The sequence below is a fragment of the Spea bombifrons genome, chromosome 5 (assembly GCF_027358695.1).
Source record: "Spea bombifrons isolate aSpeBom1 chromosome 5, aSpeBom1.2.pri, whole genome shotgun sequence".
Classification (NCBI taxonomy): Eukaryota; Metazoa; Chordata; class Amphibia; order Anura; family Pelobatidae; genus Spea; species Spea bombifrons.
In genome coordinates, this window is record NC_071091.1 from 41,552,321 (window position 1) to 41,574,936 (window position 22,616).

At 44.8% G+C, this 22,616-nt stretch overlaps 2 long non-coding RNA genes across 2 annotated transcripts; one reads left to right on the plus strand and one right to left on the minus strand.

The window, feature by feature from the left end:
* Positions 1-2,472: 2,472 nt before the first annotated feature.
* Positions 2,473-3,061, minus strand: LOC128497910 (uncharacterized). Its single transcript, XR_008354354.1, has 2 exons — positions 2,941-3,061; positions 2,473-2,874 (listed from the first exon to the last, which is right to left on the minus strand). It is a non-coding gene; the product is annotated as an uncharacterized LOC128497910 (long non-coding RNA).
* Positions 3,062-12,498: 9,437 nt separating this feature from the next.
* On the plus strand, positions 12,499-12,648 carry LOC128497911 (uncharacterized). The gene is made up of 2 exons (XR_008354355.1): positions 12,499-12,528; positions 12,565-12,648. It is a non-coding gene; the product is annotated as an uncharacterized LOC128497911 (long non-coding RNA).
* The last annotated feature ends 9,968 nt before the right edge of the window (positions 12,649-22,616 follow it).

Here is a 22,616-nt window from a genome sequence, read left to right on the forward strand (position 1 = left end):
ATAAAAAACGCCAAGGCAATAAACCCACATGGCTTTTTCATGGTGTTTTTTCTCTCCCATAGACTTCTATTGGAGAAAAACGCCAAGATTTCCTTGCAAAAAACGCCAGAGTGTCAACATGCTGCGATTTTGAAAAACTGCCACAGAGCCCAAAAAAGCAAAAAAACGCCAAAGAGGACTGAAAAAACGCCAAACAAAAAAACGCCAAGTGGATATGGCATTCTGCGATTTCCTATTGAAGAACAGCTAACATCTGGCTGCAGCGTTTTTTCACAAAAAAAACGCCATGTGGCTGAATTGGCGTTTTTATGGGCGTTTTTAGCAAAAAAAAAACAAGTGGAAACCTAGCCTTAGTCAATTTGTTATGTTACATATTACTTGATGGCGCTATATAAAACAATAAATAATAATATTAATTAACCCCTTCATGCCCACACCCTCCACACCGTAACCAGCTTGGTGGCATCGGTAGGATATCTAGAGGTTTTTTTTAGTGCTTTTTCTATTGCCCGGTTTGGTGATTTTAGTACTAAAAAAATTTACATGGGTTTTGTGTAATTTCCCAAAGACATTACTCAGTGCCTAATTACAGACTTACAATGCAAAACAGTTCATTCCTCTCCTTTTGTTTTTCTCTACCATACTGCATTATGGCGGCATATCAACGACAGCCAAAAGAATCTCTGGAGCTGGTTTGTCAAGAGGAGTATACAAATTTTTGGCAAAAGCAAAGAGCAGCTGATTTTGGATCTCCTGGAACATGATTAACTCCGTGCAGAGCAGGTCATTGGAGCAGATGTGATTTTGAGTCTGTGGATCAAGGATGTTTTCCTGATAAAGTTAACTCCTTGAGTGCAATGGACTCTGAGCTACAAGTGGAACTAAAACATCTGGGGAGAGTAAATCCTCAGCTAAGGCTCAAACTGATTCTGCAGTACAAGGCTGCAGAAAGAGAGGTGGCAAAGATGGCTAACGATTATGCCAACAACCAAGCGGGTACAAGCACCAGAGGGACCATCAAGCTGGAAAAGAGCAGCCTACCAGCCACCATGGAGACCATCACCCATACCTTTCATAGCCAACAGAGCAGGGGCCACATCGGGCCAGGGGGCTACCCGCTGGTATTATCTGTGTAACCAGATTGGGCACTTCACTGTCACCTGCCCTTCTAAGAGGCAATCTCCATGGACAAATGGAAATTGAGGTGTAGCTGGGGGAGCTGCACCTGTTTTATTTGTGGCTAGACCAAAGGAGGCACAAGGAGACAACTTGCAGTGTGTAACACTTGGGGACCGTGTGACTATGGGACACTGGAGCTTCCTGCACTTTGGTCCGTCCAGAAGTTGTGAACAAAGAGGATCTTATCCCTGGAAAGACCATGTCCATCCAAGGAATTGGCAGTGTGCGCCCTGCAGTGCCAGTGGCACATGTGTACCTTGATTCGGGTGTGGGCAAGGGTTTGCGGGAGGTGGGGATATCTGAGGATATTCCTGTTAATGTTTTGCTGGGCAAGGATCTGGGTCGACTTGCCAGTATGCACCAGTTGAAACCTGCAAACCTGGAGGGCTCGTAGAGGGCCCTGTCCAACCTAAGGTACTGTCTAAAACTTTGGGAGTAGTGGGTAGCTGGGAGGGAGCCCAGAAGGTAGAGGCATGCCTGTCTGAACCAGCACCCAGGATCCTGTCTCTTGGAGAGATAAAGGGGTACGTGCACCAAGGGTCCAGACCAAGCGAGCAAGCTCCAGAGGAAAGGCTTACTTTAAACCTTAACGTGCTGGAGGTTAAGAAGCAGGGAGGGGGTAGTTTCGCCACTGTTCCTAAGATCCCTAAAGCTGTACAGTCTGGAGATAAGGGGGAGAGTGGGGATAATTCACACCTTGTTATCCCTTTTGTGTGTTCACTGAGTGGGCAGTGTGAGGGGCAGAATATTACAGAGGATATTATAGTTAAGGTTGATTAAAAGACAGCTACATTGACCAGTCAGTGAGAAACCCCTAGCTTTGTGAGTGTAGGTGAAGCCAATAGCCTGGGATCCACAGAGGAAGCCCAGGACAATGGACACCCATTTGCTGTCTTGCTTGGGAATGGGCAGCGTTTAGCTATCCTAAGCAGGGCAGACAAAAGAATGGCTAAGACCTTAAAACATCTTTGTATTGCCAAAGGAAGAGGCTTATTCAAGGGTTGGCAAGGAGTGCTTAGCTATGGTGTGTGCTTTGCAGGAGTTACGGCCATGGTGGTATGGTTGTTACTAGGGCTGCAACTAACGATTATTTTAATAATCGATTAGTTGGCCGATTATTTTTTGATTAATCGATTAATCGGATTAAAAAAAACAATATGCAAATTTTTCATTTATTTAAATAATTTAATGAACTGGATGTTAAAAACAACTTAAAATTTACATTAACATTCTTATTTTGTTATGATCTAATAAAAAACAATATTTTCAAAGTACAAGAACCCAAACACAATATTTATCAAACTAGTTTTAATACCTAAACCATGGGTTCCCAAGTACCTCAACAAAATAACCCCAAACATTCTGAAAAGAGGTGGACTATTACTGTTCCAGAAACTTTGCATTAGAATGCAAAAATGTTAACATGTCCACATGCTCAGGGCTGAGGCTGGCTCTCTTTTTACAAGCAATGTTGCCTGCAGCAGAGAAGAGGCACTCTGATGGAGTGGAGGTGCCTGGGATGCACAAGTAAGATTTTGCCAGTTTTGCCAAGGTAGGATATTTCTCTTGGTTGGTGTTCCACCAATTCAAAGGGTTTCTCTCCTTGGCAAGGGGCCTCTCTGCAAAATAAGCCTGGACCTCAATTCGTACTTGAGTATGAATATCCTCCTCCTCAAGTTTCCCCTCTCTAGTCTCCTCTTAACTGCTGCCCCCAGACTCAAGGAGTAAGTCAAAAAGAGAAGCAGCAGATGTTGATAGCACGTCAACTCTTGTTACAGGCGAAGAGGTTGTTTCCTGCTGCACCATCTCCCTTCTTACAGCAAGCGCCTCTGTCTGCACTTTTGCCTGTACACTTATAATTTGCTATGGTGTTAAAAACTTCAGTCTCCTAAATCGTGGATCCAGGGAAGAGGAAATAACAACAGTGTTTGGGACGTTTTGAAAAAAGAACTCCCCTTCCATCTGCTTTGAAGCTGATCTGTTACTGTGGCTTGGAAGCTCTTCAGCGGAGATGATTCAAAACAGGCAACCTCATTGGACCTTAACAGCCCCTTCACAAGTGCAGGCAAGGAAGATACAGTTCCTTATTCTTGGCCACTCATGAATACAGGGGCGCATTCAAAGGGCTTAAGACAGGGCTTGACAAATTTGTTGTGAATCTAGGTGCCAGCTAAAAAAGTTAGGAGCCAGGATTTTTTTTTTAAACTAACAGTTGGTCAGGAGTGATCTGATCATCAGCCCACTTACTAAAATCACAGCATTTGACCTGGAAGCACCCTGGACTTTCAGGTCAGTGCTGTTTTTTTAACCCCTTAACGACAATCCACGTACATGTACGGGGTTGCCGTGCAACGCGATAACGACAATGCCCGTACATGTACGTGGTAACGTTATTTGCCGTTTACCGCGGCGTTTTCGCCGCCATCGGCGGCATCGCGGTTTTCCTGGAAGCCTCACAAGTGAGGCTATCCAGGCAAACAAAAAAAAAAGGTTTTGCAACCTTCCGATCTCCGCAATTCACGGAGATCGGCGGTTGAAACAACAGACCGGCGATGCAAATCACCGGTCTGTTAAACACGCCCCTCGAGCCCGATTCAAATCGGGTAAGGGGCATTCCAGGCTGCTTCTACATTGAGGCATGCCTGCAATGCCCCAGAGGGGGCTTCACAACCTCCCGATCGCTGTGATTCACGGCGATCGGTGGGTTAAACGACAGACCAGTGACTGAAATCACTGGTCTGTCAACCCCCCCCCGAACCCGATGCAAATCGGGTGAGGGGCATTCCAGGCTGCCTCTTCATTGAGGCAAGCCTGCAATGCTCAGGGGGGGGCTTCACAACCTCCCGATCGCCGTGATTCACAGTGAATCACGGCGATCGGTGGGTTAAACGACAGACCAGTGACTGAAATCACTGGTCTGTCAACCCCCCCCCCCCCGAACCCGATGCAAATCGGGTGAGGGGCATTCCAGGCTGCCTCTTCATTGAGGCAAGCCTGCAATGCTCAGGGGGGGGCTTCACAACCTCCCGATCGCCGTGATTCACAGTGAATCACGGCGTTCGGTGGGTTAAACCACAGACCAGTGACCTGGTCTGTCAATCACTCACCCCCCATTCCAGCCTGCCTCTTCATTGAGGCAATGACGTTTTTTAACTATACACTGAGGTTGTGTAGCCTCAGAGGGGGCTACACAGCCTCAGTGTATTGTAAAAAAAAAATTAAATTTAAAAAAAAAAAAATTTTCAAAAAAAAAAAAATAATAATATATATATATATATATATATATATAGTTACATGTAAAAAAAGTCACGAAAAAAGTGCAAATAGGTAGATATGTATGTTTTTTTTATACACAATTAGCGCTACATACAATTAGCGCTGTATCTTCCCAAAAAAATCCCACACGCAAAGAGTTAAAATATTGGCATTATAAATGCCCATAGTGTGCCTAGTTTTAAAAAATTATGATTTGATGGGGTAAATTGAATTGGCCGGCTTCAAAGATGTCCCCAGTATGGGACGTGGGCACAGAGTGACCAGATGTATAAATGGCAAAAATATACACACCTCACAAAGGTGGCCTTTTACCTCCCAAATAACCCAACAAACCCCTGCATGTGGGGTATCACTGCGCTCAGGAGACGTTACTGAACACATATTGGGGGGGTGTTTGACACTGACATATACCAGGAGCGGTACATTTATACCTGAAGTACAACGTGTGTGAAAAAAATAAAAAAAAAAATTACTACCGTAAAGTTTGACAAAGGCTAGTGGTAGAATTAGTTCATGGAAAGGGTTAAAATACCAGCATTTCAAATACCTTGGGGTGTCTAGTTTTTAAATATATATGGTTTGATGGGGTAAATTGCATTGGCCGGCTTCAAAGATACCCGAAATGGCACATGGGGCAGAATGACTAACTTTGGGGAAAAAATTGTTTTGAAATAGCAAAACGCTACCTGTACTTATTGCCCCAAAAACGTGCAGAAAAAAGCAAAAAAACATAAAAACATTGGGTATTTCTAAACTCAGGACAAATAGTCGAATCTATTTAGCAGGTTTTATCATTAGTTTTTGCAGATGAGTAAAAGTTTTTTGGTTTAAAAAGTGAGAGAAAGTAATTTTTTAACAAAAAAATCACCATATTTTATCATTTTTTGTATAGTAAATTAAATGGTATGATAAAAATAATGGTATCTAAGGAAAGCCCTGTTTGTCCTGAAAAAAACAATATATAATATGTGTGGGAGCACGAAATGAGAAAGAAGAAAATCACAGCTAAACAATAACACTGAAAAACGTTAAAAGAGCCATTGTCCCACAATATACTACGAGTAAAAACCCCTATTGTCCTTAAGGGGTTAAAAAAAATTATTCTTTTTTTTTTTTTACTCTTTCAATGCTGATGTTCCATTGGAGCATAGCATTGCCTGATATTTAGTCCCCACAAGCTTGTGGGGACAAATGTTAACCCCTGCAATGCCACGAATGTGTCATACACAATTGTGGCATTGAAGGGGTTAACGCTGACAGCAGAGGGGTGTTGGGGCTGGTGTCCACACTCATGTGGAGACCAAAGAACCCTCTCCCCCTGTCCCTGAAGCTGCCTCTTGAAGCTGGGACGCAATTGCTGGTCTATAGACCAGCCATTGCAGGGGGGAGTCTCTTTGATGACTGCTGTAGGCTTCCATGCCTACAGGAGTCATCAAAGGGCTTGTGGGGGCTCGTTTTTGCTGGTCTGCCTGGGCTTCCAGGCAGACCACCAGCAGCAGAGCCCCGTACAAAACGGGAATTAACCCCTAAATGCCACGATCGTGGCATTGAAGGGGTTAACACTGCACTGTCGCTCTCATGGAGCGATCAGGCAGCAGGGGGATGTTGTGTCAATCAACACATCACCCCCTTCCCTGAAGCTGCCTGTGGCAGCTGAAAATGCGATTGCTGGTTTTCCTGCAACCGCGTTTTCAGCCTACAGGATCACTCCGTGGGAGTGATCACAGGCTTGGGGGCGGGCTCTGAGTGGCTGTGCTGTCTGCCCAGACTCCTGGGCAGACAGCAGGAGCAGCGCCCCCACGTGGGCAATTTCTTGTGAATGTAACAGGCTGACAAACACCCTGGGATTTGCGGTGGAAAGTTCTTCAAGAAGATTCCACTGTTCTGGCTTTAATTCCAAATAATGTTTGCCCCTTTGAGTAACGGATGGGTCAGACAGAGTGGCAGTTACGGGCCACCTTTGTTCAATAAGTCTGTCAACCATATAGTAAGTGTTATTCCATCTAGTGCTTACATCCTGAAGAAGTTTGTGCTCTGGTGTACCCATCTGCTTCTGTTTCTCCTTCAACTTACTTCTGGCTAGCTCAGTTTTTTTAAAATGCTTAACTAGTCCTCTTGCAGCACTAACAGCTCTCTGAATTCCAGAGTGCTTTAATGAAGCATTGATCACCAGCTGCAATGTGTGGCCAGTGCAGCGGATACTGGCCCACCCATGCTTGTCCTCTAGGATGTTTACAGCAGCCACAATATTTGCACCACTGTCATGTACAATGGCAATTATTTTTTTATCTGGAATCTCAAACTTTGCGGCGACCTCCTCTATCCATTCTGCAATGTTTGCGGCTGTATGTCTGTCTTCAAGAGGCATTGTAGTGAGACAGAGAGAAGACAGCTTCCAGTCATCCCCTATGTAGTGGCATGTAATGCCAAGGTAAGCCTCAGTAGCTACACTTGTCCACAGGGGCGTAACTAGAAACCTCAGGGCCCCGGTGCGAGAATCTGTTAAGGGCCCCCCCCATCTATCCCTTTCTCACGATCTACCCTCTCCCTCCCTACCCCCCCTTCTCACGATCTACCCTCTCCCTCCCTACCCCCCCTTCTCACGATCTACCCTCTCCCTCCCTACCCCCCCCTTCTCACGATCTACCCTCTCCCTCCCTACCCTCCTTCTCACGATCTACCCACTCCCTCCCTACCCCCTTCTCACGATCTACCCACTCCCTCCCTACCCCCCTTCTCACGATCTACCCACTCCCTCCCTACCCCCCCTTCTCACAATCTACCCACTCCCTCCCTACCCCCCCTTCTCACGATCTACCCACTCCCTCTCTACCCCCCTTCTCACGATCTACCCACTCCCTCCCTATACCCCCCTTCTCACGATCTACCCACTCCCTCCCTTCACCCCCCTTCTCACGATCTACCCACTCCCTCCCTTCCCCCCCCTTTGTAGGTCACTTACCGTCAACTCCTGTGTTGGGATCGTGAGGCGTTTGTCTCGGGTGCCGGCGCTTCACTGCTGAGCGCCGGCATATGACGTCATATGCTGGCGCACAGCGTGAAGTGCCGGCACCCGAGACAAACGCCTCACGCTCCCAACACTTCACTCTGGGCAGCGCTGAGGCAGGCAGCGGCAGCAGCCGCGGGGAGCGGAGGCATCCTGGATTTCTGTCAGTCAGGGGGGCCCAAGAGTTGCCGAGCGGTCGTTTTTCAGCAACCGCTCGGCACCCCTTGGGCCCCCCTGACTGGCAGAACTCCAGGGCCCGGTCGCAGTCGCGACCCCGGTAGTTCCGCCACTGCTTGTCCATATGTCTGCTGTAAAAGCAATTCTGCAGTCATTAGCGCTGATGGCATGCTTCACATTCTGAAATGCCTCTTGATACTTCCTCTCCACTAGTTTGGTGAAATGAGTTCTTGAGGGAAGAGTATATCCAGGGTTTAGTACACTGACCATGCTTTTGGATCCTTGGTCTTCAACCATGGATAGCGGCCCCATGTCAGTGACCAGCATTTTCAGAACGGAATCGGTTATAAGCGCTGCTTGCTGTGGAGTGTGTCACGAACGCACTTTACTCCAAGCGTGCGCGTGACTTGGTTCTGGTGGTAAAAGGGTTAAAATTTGGGTTAAAAAGGATTAAAATCTGTCTGCCCTAGACCGGAAATAGCGATAAAATTACAAATATCCACCCTTAAAACCACCCGCAATTAACTATAATGATATAGCAAATATCAAAATAACGCTGCCGCCACCAAGACAATTTAGAAATGGGGTGCCTTGGTACCCCAAGCGAATCAGACTAAAAACCCACACAATATATTTTAACACAATAATTATGTGATTTCCAATTACCGATAAAATGGTCTAATCAGGTAACGTGAGTCTTTACCAGACAAAGGCAGAACTTAATAAAGGAATATTTATTATGAACAAAAAAATCACAGTGCATACACAAAAAGATGGTAAACAGATTATTTACACCAACAGATAAAATAAAAAGGAGAAAATTACAGAAAACCTAACTACTCACTTGAATGGTAAAGTAACAGTTTTTCTGTCCGTAGGGCTCCAGTATCTATGCGGGGATACAGGCATATGGTCGTCTACATTTGAACCTAGACAAAACAGCAGCTCCACTGTAGGATTTCACACCTTGTAGAAGGCCCTGGTTGGAGTCCGAGCTTCAAAAGACAAATTTATCTTACAAGACCTTTTGGCACCACATGCCTATACAATCAAACTAACCCCTCTCATACTGAAATTGGCCATACCATCTCTACCAGGTAGCAAGTCCATGTATGCACTACACAAGTTGGTGTGACAGAGTGCACTGGGGATTTCGCTGCACAAATTCTGTCATGATACGCTGTTTCTTCCTGAAAGTAAAAAAATATATATTAATAGATTTATAGATTCAATACAGTTGTAACTGTGTTCTACAAGAATGAAAAAATATAAAAACAGGGTACTTAGCTTTTTAACCCTCTATTCATTCCTTGGAACACATATGTGGTAGCTTCCCCAAGGACTCTTCCTTCAAAAAGCCCCTTATAACAGGTATATGGATAAAACAGAACAAATTCTGGGGATACAGCTTTAAAAATACTCTGTAAAAAGAATAAAAACCACAAATGGTGCAATAACGTTTAAAAGGTTTAAAACAGCCCCCACTAGTTGTGCCACACTCACAAGATTGTAGTAGGAACTGCGCCTTAAAGATAGCCTGTATCTTAGGAATCCTGAAGATTTACTGGAACTTTTTAAAACCACCTCAAAGTTCTAAAAACCTGTCATCTGCTGGATACAAACGGATGATAGGCAGGCAAGGTATCTTCCAAAAGCTCTTTATTTAAAATAGTCCATGAAAAATACTTAATGTTTTAAGAAACTAAGTCCAACGCGTTTCGTCATATATTGACTTCATCAGGGACTAGTTATAATACCATACCGTATTATAACTAGTCCCTGATGAAGTCAATATATGATGATCCCCAGAATTTGTTCTGTTTTATCCATATAGATTTATAGATTATATGATTAGTAGTAGAATGCACAAAAAGCTGTTTCTGTGTAACTCAATTTATCATTTGGGTTTAATGTACCGTCCTGATGTTTCACCTTCCTCCGTGAAGCCCACATGTTTCCTTTTCATGTGCTCGTTCATCACGGTCGTGCTTCCGTGCCACACAAGCTCCATTTTGCAAATTTTACAGGTTACAACCTTCTTTGCAGCATTTAAAGTAAAATGCTCCCATGCCTTAGAGGACTTGGGCCGCATACTTTTTTCAGCAGTTGCCTTGCCAGAGCCCTCAGCTATTTTTATTATTATGTGCGGTGTTCTTTGCAGCTAGAATACTAAAAAAAGTTTGGTGTATTAATTATTATTGCAATGTAGTTTTCCCAGCACCCATATTTGCACTTGCCACAGCGCTTTGCCCAAGCACTCTGGTCCCAGCACTTTGTCCAGCACCCACGCTTAACCCCAGCCCTGGCACTTTGCACCCTGCACTTTGCCCCTGCACCCTGCACTTTTCCCCAGCACTTTGCACCTGCCTTTGCCCCAGCACTCACTTTGCACCCTGCACTTTGCCACCTGCACTTTGCCCCAGCACTTTGCACCCTGCACTTTGCCCCAGCACTCACTTTGCCCCAGCACTCACTTTGCACTTTGTCCCAGCACTCACTTTGCCCTTTGCCCCAGCACTCACTTTGCCCTTTGCCCCAGCACTCACTTTGCCCTTTGCCCCAGCACTCACTTTGCCCTTTGCCCCAGCACTCACTTTGCCCTTTGCCCTGCACCCTGCACTCACTTTGCCCCAGCACTCACTTTGCCCTTTGCCCCAGCACTCACTTTGCCCTTTGCCCCAGCACTCACTTTGCCCTTTGCCCCAGCACTCACTTTGCCCTTTGCCCCAGCACTCACTTTGCCCTTTGCCCCAGCACTCACTTTGCACTTTGCCCCAGCACTCACTTTGCACTTTGAGTGAAAGAATTAATGAACTTGTGAGAATGCATTAATAAATTGTGTAAAAGAGCGAGAGAATTAATGATTGTGTGAACTAGTGAGCCTCAGTGTGTATTATAGATGTAATAATAATTGATTTTTTGAAAGGCAAAGTTGGCACAGGCAGGGTGTTTATGGGACAAAGATGGCACAGGGTGGGCTGTTTGGGGACAAAGATGTCATATGCTGGGCTGTTTGGGGACAAATTTGCAAATCCTATGTGTGTTATCTGTGTGCTGGTCAGGTGGGCAGTGTAGACACCAGGGCTGGCTTTGGGGTGTGCAGTCTGTGATCTATGCCTGAAATGTAGGGAGTTTTATAGGTCTGCAACTAACGATTATTTGGCTGATTATTTTTTTGATCGATTAATCGGATAAAAAAATAAATGTAAATTTTTTATTTATTTAAAATAATTGAATAAACAAACAGGATGTTAAAAACAAACGGCAGAATATATATATATTTTTTTATAAAAATGCATTTCTTGTTTTTATTTCCCAACCTGCCCCCCCCAGTTATACACATTTGAGCCCAGGCTTGCCACACTGCCTCCCAGATATGCCACATGCCTCCCAGATATGCCTTATAACCCCTGATACCCCACACACTCCCAGATATGCCACGCCGCCCTCCCCACATATGCCTTATATACCCTATATACCTTATACTCCCAGATATGCCACATGCCCCCAGATATGCCACTCCGCCCTCCCCACATATGCCTTATATACCCTATATGCCTTATACCCCCTGATATGATTTATACCCCAGTATGCCTTATGCCCCCAGATATGCCACTCCGTCCTTCCCAGATATGCCACAGTGCCCACATAGATTTACAGACTCGTTCGCAGCACACTGACACAATACTTTTATAAATAAATACAGGATTAATCTTCACTGCCCCCAGGATTTAGATTCCCCTTAGTTTGCCCCCCCCCTTTACCTCTAACTGCACCTTAAGTGAACCTTATTAAATTAACCCTCAGTCCTCAGCATTAAATTAACACTAAAGACCCCCATTAACCATAACTGTCTCTGAATTAACCCTAAAGACCCCATTAACCATAACTGCCCCTAAATTAACCCTAAACGCCTCATCAACCATAACTGCCCCTAAATTAACCCTAAATGCCCCATCAACCATAACTGCCCCTAAATTAACCCTAAATACCCCATCAACCATAACTGCCCCTAAATTAACCCTAAACACCCCATTAACCATAACTGTCCCTAAATTAACCCCCACCTCCCCTAACGTTAAGCAGCCCAAATATTAATTTTATACTCGGATGAGTTGCTAAGGGTGGCCGATATAAGGAAAGGGGCAGGGCCAATCATTAGTGTCACTGCAAGGAGGAACTGGAATAAAAAGGGGCGGGTCCAATAATCAGAGTGACTGCAGGGAGGGACTGTAAGTAGTAACTGCTATGAGTCACACTGAAACATAAATAACTTATCTTATAATTGATAAAATCGATAATGAAATTTGTTGGCGACTTTCATTATCGATTTTATCGTTTAGTTGTTGCAGTCCTGGAGTTTTATCTATACCTTTAATGCAGAGATTTTGTGTGAATTCCAATTGATCTTTACCAATCTATTGTGTCATTCCGTTGATCTATATCTGCTATGTTATGTTTCCATACATTATTACCTGCAAATACGGGGCAATGTTTGTCTTATTCATTATTTTTGTTTTGAGGGAGGTAAGAAGTTGGTTCCAGTGTATAAAAAAGGTGAAAAAATGCACCCAAACAAAATTTCCACCTCTGCAGTGCTGTGGTTTTCTGAGAAAGAAAAGCAGTTTTCATGATGTTCCTTTTTATTTAAGGAATATAATTCTTTTTCAAATATTTACTTTCTCAACCATTCACTCCTCTTTGAAATTATTGCTGGCACATCAAGGGACTTGAAGGTTTTACTTTGGCACACCACTACCAAAAGGCTAATCTCCACCCACAGTGTCTCCACATTACCACTGTTATCACGCACAGCTTCCTTAACACCTTCAATCCCAGGGGTTTATGGTACCTCAAGTACCAGAGCAATTTTGCCATTTTTGCGGTATGTCGGTTTAGCGATTATTCTCCTTTCCTGTGAATAGTGTACCCATGTAAACTATATATTGTTTTTTTCAAGGAGAGATAGAGCTTTCTTTTGATACCATAGTTGGATGATTAGCTGAAAATTTAGAATGAGAAATTTAGTAAAAACTAGCGATAATAAAAAAATTTTTTTTTTAATTTTCCCTCTGAATCCTCACAAAATTAGGTAAAGTGATGGAAAATCCCTTCCAAGTTTATCAATTCAGGTGTCCTGATTTCAGAAATACCTAATTTATATAGATTTTCCATACTTTCCCAGCACCAGGGAGCATTCTATAAGGTGCTATAAGGTGTACATTTTTTGTATAATTTTTATGCCTATGGCTTAACGGGTTTGGGGGTTGTGAACGGGGGCAGGAGGGTTATACTGGCTAGATGTTATGCTAGCGCAATGGGATGTAAGGTTTTAAATTTTTTATGATTATTATTTTTTTATATTTTTCTTTACACAAAAATGGTTAGAGGTCCTCTTAGGGACCTCCTGAACATGCCAGTGATGTCACAATGACATCACTTAGCTCACATTATAATTTTTTTTATTATTTTAATGATTTTTTTAATATAATTTTTTAAATGACTAGCCTTCTTTTTTCTGCTTTTCTGTTTCAGGACGGGAGGAGGGGTGAGAGACATGGTTTCTCACTCCCCTCCCCGCGATCCCCCTGCACGATCACACTGTGATCTCCATGCAGGTCCTCACAGACGTGCATAGAGATCGCAGCGTGTGTGCCTCATCGGAGGACAGGATATCACTGCTGACGCAACCCGGAAGGGAATGCCCGATGGCGCGATCGTACCGGTACGTCCATAGGGGTTTCTTAAGAGGCGTTTTTTGGACGTCCCGGTACGTCCATAGGGGATTGAAGGGGTTAATAATGGGCTTTATTTTAAGTTTTGCATATAAACAAATCCCTCCCTCTTTTTTATTTACTTTGTCCTTTCTAAAAAGCGAGTAACCTTGTAAATTAACTGACCAGTCATGCGTATCATTCCACCACATTTCCGTGATACTGATCAAATCGTACTGTTCATCACTTACAGCAATATTTCCAGCTCACTCATTTTGTTTGCCAAGCTTCTCCAATTTGCTAAAAGACATTTAAGGTTACTACCCATTTTTGGTTTATCAGTTAACAAATATGTCTTGACTGCAGGTTTTGTACTATATAGCTTCATATTGTCTAAGATAACCCCACCACTGCTCTCACCCGCTTTTCCCATAGCTAGACCCCCTTCCCAGTCTACTCTAGCTAGCACATTATTACTATATTTATCCTCCCCCCCAGAACCTAGTTTAAAAGATTCTCGATTCCTCTAGCCATCCTCTAACACCCTCTTCATTGAGGTGCAGTCCATCCCTACTGTAGAGTCTAGCAAACTGCAAAGTCAACCCAGTTCTCCAAAAACCCAAATCCCTCTTTCTTACACCACACTCTTAGCCACCCATGGTCTCCCTAAGCTCCCGCTGTCTCCCTGATATTGCGCGTGGTACCAGTAATATTCCAGAGAATATTACCTTGAAGGTCCTTTGCCTAAGTTTCTGACCTAGTGCCCTAAAGTCATTGTAACAGCCAGGAATGGTCAGGATCAGTAACTGAGGATCCACAGTGCAGAACCCAGACACGAACCAGAACAGGCGTCTGGGACACGGGTACAGCAGTCCACAAACGAAGCCGAGGTCGAGGATTGGAGAAGTCAGGATAGCCGTGAGACGTAGCCAAGGTCAAGGATTGGTGAAGTCAGGATAGCCGTGAGACGTAGCCGAGGTCAGAACCAGAACAAACAGGATAACTGAGAAGCACGAGCAGAGCCCAGAGAACAAGCAATGAATCTCTTTGACAGGCAGCCAGTGGACAGCTAAGGAGCCCTAAAATAGGCCCCAGGCAGATAACCCCGCCCCAAGCCAAGTGCACAAATAGATGGAGAAATGGCCTGCACATGCGTATACTGCCACAGGAGTAAATGGTCGGCTTTCATTGAAGTGGCCTGCGCATGCGCAAGGTCCGACGGCATCTGCGGGAGGTTGCTGCAGCTGTAGCCACAGGTAAGGTGGTTACAATCATTTTTAAGGACCACTATGCTGGAGAGGCTACTCTCCTGGCTGCTAAGAGAGTCATCCTGCCCCAGAAATGCTTCCTCTGAGCTGGTTTCCCCAGCATCTTCGCACAAACTGGCAAACATGTTGGGGTGTCCTAGCCCAGAATAAGCCTCCCTAGCTCTCCAGCCCCTGCTGCCACTTACACAACTAACCCAGCTCTCTGCCCTCCACATCGCCACCCCCCTCTACACTCGCCTCAGCCAATGCCTGCTCCGTAAGCAGTAAGCTCCTCTCCATGTTATATCCTCAACTTGGCCAGGTACAGGAGGGCGAAGCGCACCCCCAGGCCATGGAGGGCCATGCAGATTGGCGAGAACTCCCGGCGCTGAGTAGTCTTGAAAAAGTCTGTGATTCTCATAGTGACATTCACTCTTGGCCCTGTAAGCTATAAGATCTTGGATTTATCTTGAAAATTAAAACCTTTTAAAATCACTGGGCGTGGCCTCTGCCTGTTGCCCTCCTGGGCCATCCTGTGCGCTCTTTCAATTTGAAGCGGGTGGTCTCTGTGGTATTCCAGACCCATGGTATTTTGGATCCATGTCTGCAGGAACTGTAGCAAATGGTGTGGTTTAACGCTTTCCGGCAAATTCACAAGTTTTAAATTGTTTCTGCTGCTCCTATTTTCTAGATCGTCAACTTTGTCTTGCAGGAGCTGGATGGTTGCAGTCTGGCTCATCATATCCTCCTGCAACTGTGCAACCACATCATCAAGATCACTTTGTCTTTGTTCCAACTCCATAGTTTTAGCTGTGTTAGCATCAAGTTTGGCCAAAGCAGTGTCGATGGAGGATTTAATTGCCAGTAATCTGGCATCAAAAAGTGGCCGGACCTCTTTTAGGGTTTCCTGGATCAGACCACTCACGGTTTAGCCTGTGGCCTGGGGGACATCCACCTGGGGAGCTGGATCCTGAGACATATCAGAGAGTGGATCGGGCTCCACATTACGGTGGGGGCTTTGTCTATCCCCTAAATTTGGGATAGATTGAGAGGCAGCAACATTGGACTTCTTTTGAGATTGTTTCCTTTGAGGTTTGCTTACAAACTTCTCCATAATGGGAGACAGCAGAGCGGTGGTACACCAGGGGAAAAAATCAAAAATTGTTTCACAGGATCATTCAAATACTTAGGAAAAAAACAAAAAACAACAAAAAAATTCACAACAGTCACAGAGGTTACAGGATAAACAAGCTGCAGTCAGTAGCCAAAACTGTAAACAGCAATTGGTGCGTGGCCCGATTCACATTCAGAGTGCATAGCAGTGTCAGCACAAGGAGATGGCGCCCACAGAAGCAGTCGCTTTAGTATGTAACAATATGACAAGGCCCAAAGTCAGATCAGTAGCACATTCAGACAAGGTAGATTGTAATACTTCTTGACAAAAGCAATACAGCGCAAACTTCAGCAGCCAGCATCCACCACTATACAAGTAGGTCAGTAAAGAGCAGCTCTAGGATCCGCTCTTTTCCTCTTAGTGACAAAACAGTGGGAACGCCGATCCCACGCAGCTAGATTTCTCTATGGGCCATATGGCAGCACAGACAACGCAGGAGAACAGGGCCCACACCACTTCTTTCCGCGTCAAACTCCACTACCCCAGCAGGGGTAAATATTAGTGTAGCTGCGATTTCCCCACTGCCCAGCTCCTCCGGGGGAACACGGGGAGACCATAGATCCCCTATGGGGGCACAAGAAGGACTGAGCCCGGGTTTTCGCCAGTAAGACGCTCCCCGCTTCCAGCTGGTCTGCTGCAACCAGCGGTCCTCCGTCCCTGCCTACTCCGATTGGCTTCGGAGAGGAATCCTGCAGCCCCACTAAGCATTGTCTTACCCGCCTGGTGCAGTCCCGTCGCACAGTGTCCCAAGATGGCTGGTGGGGTGTCGTGCTTGAGGCTCTACAGAGCCAAACTCCGGGGCGGTGGGTGAATCCGAATGCCAAAGTCTACGGTTTTATATGTGGTTTTCAATATAACTTTGTGAACAAATAAAGAGAAATAAAACACCAATGTTATTATAAAAATAGTATCTTGGTAAAAGATTTGACAGAAGCAGCATTTAACCCCTTTGTGGCCATATAGATGTACTGGTAAATCTTAAAAGACTGCTTAAAAGCCCTTTACAAAATACTGGTATGTCTTGAGTTTCTTACAGCGGCAGGTGTTTGGAAATGATTTTGTATTAACAGGTTACTTAAATTTTGTGCACAACATGCAGTCATAGAGGCAAATTGCAGAAAAACCTTTTAAAGGTGTGGGTTAAAAAATGTAAGTAGAATTCTAGGTTTAGTCATCAGTTGGTCACTGAATGGTAAATAATTAATTTTATTGCAAGACAGGAGGCTCATATTTGCTTGACTTTCTTTACTGTCACCTTAGCAGCAAAGATAAAAATAGAACATTGGTAACCAATCATAAAAAAGTTCAACAATATAAACGTGGAAGCAGCCCCTCCTTCTTCCTCTTTCTTTGCTGCTCACCATGAAGTCAGGTCAGCCCTATTATATTGTAATTTCAGTGTTATTCAGATATATTGGATAAATTATAGATATTCCTGGTTTTATTGCACTCTGTTATATATCTCGTTTTTGTCTGGATAGTTTATTGTGTTTGGTCCCTTGGTACCTAATTTTCTCACATTTTGTGAGGTACTTAATTTTGCATTTTTCTGTTATTTCTCCTTCATTTTTTTTATCTTATTGCCCCTCTCCGGTTCTTATTTGCCTTATTTCTTAGCTGGGAGCTTTCCCCTGGCTCCTCAGCATTGTGTTTTTCCTTCCTTGTGCGTCTGCGTCTTTACCTTTTACTTACCGTTTTCTCCGTTTGCCGTCTTCCTATTGCGGCTGCCATCTTATTCATCTCGTTCTTGCGAGACTTCGGGCGCCATTTTTTTTTTCCTCCTATACTCGGCAACGTTGCCGCGCAGTTGTTATTTGGTCTTCTAAGGTGCTGGTTCTTCATCCTCGTGTCCAGAGTTCATATTAATCTCCTGGTTTGAGTTACCGGAGGAGGTATTTACCTTCCGGACATTGCCTTTAAGTCTACGAACTCTACCATTCAAAAAAAAAACAAACGTTATTTGTATATATACTACGGTGAGCCATTGTTATATGTGCCTGGATCTGCAGTGTATCACCTGATATATGGACATTGCTGACAGTCTCATCCTGTAACCTTTTCATTGCTGCATCACAGCATTATAATTTACTTATTGCCACATTTTTATTTTGAAAGTTCTGTGCTCCTTTATTTATCATACAATATGTCTGAGGATCCTAGTCCTTCTCAGGACTTTATTTTATCCTGGTTGGAAGCTAAATTTTCTTCCTCCATGGAATCTATTATGGCACATGCTGTTCCTGCTCCTGCTCCACTAGATCCCTCTCTACCGCAGGAAATATCTGATGGTGATTCAGAAAAATCTGAAGTATCTCATACATCTAAACGTCCCTGGAAAGGGAATAGTATTACTGCCGGCAAAGGTCCTGCAAAACGTCCCAAGTTACTTCAGGATAGGTCACAATCGTTAGAGCTCGAGGACGCTAATTCTGGGGGTGTTCTTCAACTCCTCGATGAATGGAAAGCGACATCTTCGGATGACTCGCAGCACTCAGATTTTCTGGCTACGTCCAGAGATTGTCACTCACAATATATACATGAGTCGACCGTGGGTGAGCCCCAGCAGAAGTCTACTAATGAGACGTCCTTATTGTGCCAAGCCGCTTCTGCTGATACTCCAGTGCATGACCCTGCAGGGGTTATTTTATTTGAGCCATCCAACATGCGCCATCCTAAGGCTACAGAATGGGCTCCTCCAGAACACCTGAGTTTATACCTACAACGATGGCTACGCAAACCTTTAGATAAGGATGTGCGTAATAAGCTAAGAGCAGAATGTCCTCGCCCGATCATTCCGGGAAAAGTAGCGGTCACTCCTGAATTTGACCAGAATGTTGTTTCTCTCCTCTCGCAAAGAGGTCCACGTAAAGGATTGGAACAAGGCCTGAAATCCACGCAGGATACACTTTTGGATATAGTGGGTCCCATTACTCAAATATTATCTTTGGCGGACCGTGCCCTTCTTCACGATTCTATCCTAGATCCTCGACTTATCAGAGACTGGGCTCTCAGGGTTGTTTGCCTGCTAGGCAATGCAAATGTGGCTATTTCCACTGAACGTAGAAAGGCGGCACTGCTCAGAATGGATCCTCGCCTAGCGGAACTGGGCTCCAAAGAGTTGGGCTCTTCTGCCAATGGACTCTTATTTGGCGATACTTTCGTGAAAGAATTAAACAGATATGTTTCTGTCATGACATCATGGACAAAAGCCAAGTCTTCTATGCGCAAGGTCTTCAACACAGACAGCCGTTTTTCCGCCAGGGCTGGACGACAGAGGGGCCGTGTCTTCAGCCACTTCACTCCCACAGGCTCCAGGAATTTCCAGCAACAGAATACCTCTTTCTACAGAGGCTCATACCGTCCACGTGCTTCCTACACCCAAGGCGGTTACAGAGGCAGAGGTTCTACACCATCTTCCAGAGGCCGCTTCAATTCCGGTAAGTACTGTGTCTCATCATCATGCTTCTCTTCCACAGGTAGCAGGCAGGATATCCCGTTCCTACCATTATTGGCAGGAGATCACATCGGATCCTTGGGTTCTTCGTACGGTAAGGGGTTCTAATAGATTTTGTTTCTCCTCCCCTTCAAGATCAGCCTCCTGCTCCGGTCTTCAGAAACCCTTCTGCTTCCGACCTCATAGACAACGAATTATCTTTGCTGCTAGACAAAGGGGCCATAGAACGAGCCCACGGTCCTCCCGTTTTTGTCAGCTCAATTTTTCTGGTCAAGAAACGCACAGGTGATCTCCGCCCGGTTATCAACCAGTTCGTGGCCTACCATCATTTCAAGATGGAAGGCATTCATCTATTGAGAGACCTCATGAAAAAAGACGACTGGTTCACTTGTCTCGATCTGAAGGATGCATATCTATCGGTCCCCATTCATCCTCATCACCGCCAATTCCTTCAGTTCCATTGGAATCATCAATTATGGCAATTCAATTGCCTTCCTTTCGGCCTCAGTTCAGCCCCTTGGTGCTTTACCAAGCTCCTCAAGCCAGTAATGGCTTTCTTCAGGTCCAGGGGCATAAGGTCCATAATCTATTTAGACGATATCCTCCTGTTTTCCCAACATCCTGGACTTCTCCACTCCCAAACCTCATTTGTCATAGAGACTCTTCATCTTTTGGGTTTTCTGGTCAACATGCAGAAATCAGAGTTGATTCCGACTCAAAAAATTTGTTTCCTGGGATTCGACATCGATTCTGTGTCCGCTTTTCTTTGCCTTCCAAAATCCAAGATTGCCAACATCAAGAAGGAGATTTGCGCTTTATTGCGCATCGATTTTTGCCCCTTACGGAGACTATCTCGTATGGTGGGCCTCCTCTCTTCAATCCAAGCGATCTTCCCAGGTCTTTTGTACTACAGAGCGCTCCATCGACTGAAAGCATCCTACCTCAGACAGATACCATCTTATGACCAACCGGTTCATCTCACTACAGAAGTACGTCAGGAACTCCAGTGGTGGCTTTTCCACATGCAAGCCTGGAACGGTCGTGCTACACTCGGCGCTCAACCGGATTTCGTTCTCGAATCCGATGCCAGCATGCTAGGTTGGGGAGCACGATCATTCACGGAGGCCACGGGAGGTCGGTGGTCTCGGGAAGAGAGCACTTTACATATAAATCATCTAGAACTCATCGCGGGATCCTTCGCCATTCGCAGTCTGGCAAAAGACCGCTCGGACTGCTGTCTTCTCTTACGTATGGACAATTTTTCAGCAGTCCACTACATAAATCGTCTGGGAGGAACTCGTTCCAAAGGTCTGACGGAGATTACGAAACAAATTTATCAATTTTGTTTCGAAAGAAACATATCCCTGTTGGCAGAATATGTTCCGGGAGTGGAGAACCAAACCGCAGATTGGTTTTCCAGGAATTGGCGAAATGCCAGCGATTGGATGATCCACAGGAGTGTCTTTCGTTCCCTCGACTCCCTCAGAGGTCCCCTTACGCTGGATCTATTTGCATCTCGCATAAACCATCAGACTCCAAATTTCAGTTGGCTTCCAGATCCGGAGGCTCTAGCTACGGATGCTTTCTTACAAATTTGGCCACCACGGGAGCTTATGCTTTCCCTCCTTTTTCTCTCATTCCCAGGGTCATCCAACACCTCCTCAGGACCCGAATATCTCTCATCCTAGTGACTACATTATGGCGCTCCCAACCTTGGTTTCCAGCTCTTCTGGAAATGTCGATCCAGGATCCTCTAGCTCTCCCTGTTTTCCCATCTCTTCTCAGGGGACCAGAAGGTCAATCCCATCCTCTGATTCTCGAAGGCCGTCTCTCCTTGGTTGCTTGGACGATTTCCGGGGATTTCACCCTGTCCAGGGATTATCGCAGGACGATAGAGACTTGCTCAGGGACTCTTGGGCTCCGGGTACACACCAGGCTTATAGAGCCGCATGGAAGTCCTGGTCTGCTTGGTGTGTGGGACGACAGACTGATCCCCATTCTGCCCCTGTAGCTTTTATATTAAATTTTTTGGCAGACATGTTTTCTTCAGGAAAATCTTATAGTTCTATCAATTTGTTTCATTCGGCCATTTCCAGTGGCCATGTCGGATCCAAGGAAGGTCCCATTGGTAAGGATCCTTTAGTTTGTCGTCTTCTCAGAGGTATCCTTTTACGGCGACCTCCGACTGCTCGATACGATTCCTTCTGGGATGTTTCCATACTCCTGGATTTTCTGCGACAATGGCCCGACAATGATTCCTTGACTTTGTGTCAATTATCGGCAAAACTTACCTTGCTACTTTGTTTACTCTCTTTTCGTCGTGTTTCAGATGTTTGGGCTTTAGAGGTTGGAGCCATTTCCTTTTCTCCGGAAGGAGTAATTTTCTCTATTCATAGACGTACTAAGACTTCTTCGACTTCCATTTCTTATCCTTACCTCACCGAGGATCCCAAACTTTGTATCGCTAGATGTCTTCGGACTTACCTTGCTGTTATTCGTCCTTTACGTCCAGCTTCAGCTTCTCAACTTTTAATTTCTTATTCTAAGCCTGTTCTTCCGGTTTCTTCTCCTACATTGGCGAGGTGGATTCGTTGGCTTCTCACGCTAGCTGGAATCGATCTTCATTTTGGGGCACATTCTGTCCGAGGTGCTGCGGCCTCGGGTACTTTCTTCGCTGGAGCTTCCCTTTCTGATATTCTTCACACGGCTGATTGGTCTCGTGCATCCACTTTTAGGTCTTTTTATTTTCGTCCTTTATCTTCGGCTGTCTTGCCTTTATTGGCCCGACGTTAAAAAAGCAAATATGAGCCTCCTGTCTTGCAATAAAATTACACAATTATTCTAGACTCGATGACCGAATAATTGGAATTTTAATAAAGACAGGAGGCGAATATTTCCCTCCCTCCCACCCCTTTTTCCTTTTATTGTACTTATCTTATATTATGCATGTTTATTGCCTATTGCTGGGAGATTATGCTTTTATTATAAATATTTGCTGTTTCTCTTGATAATATTACTTAAGTTACGCTTAGGGCATTCAGATGCTGTCATGTGTCTCTCTTCTTTTTTCAGCGTAAACCTTGGTGTGGGATCTCCTGGTTCCAGTTTTACCTGAAGTTCAAGGCTTCACTTTGATGCTCCGTTCAAGTTTTTTCTTCGGAGGGTTCTTACCGATTTCATCTTCCGTTCCATGGTTCGCAGATTCAGAAAGAGGAAGAAGGAGGGGCTACTTCTACGTTTATATTGTTGTAGGGCTGCAACTAACGATTATTTTCATAATCGATTAGTTGGCCGATTATTTTTTCGATTAATCGGATAAAAAAAATGAATGTAAATTTTTCATTTATTTAAAATAATTTAATAAACAAATGATGTTAAATACAAACAG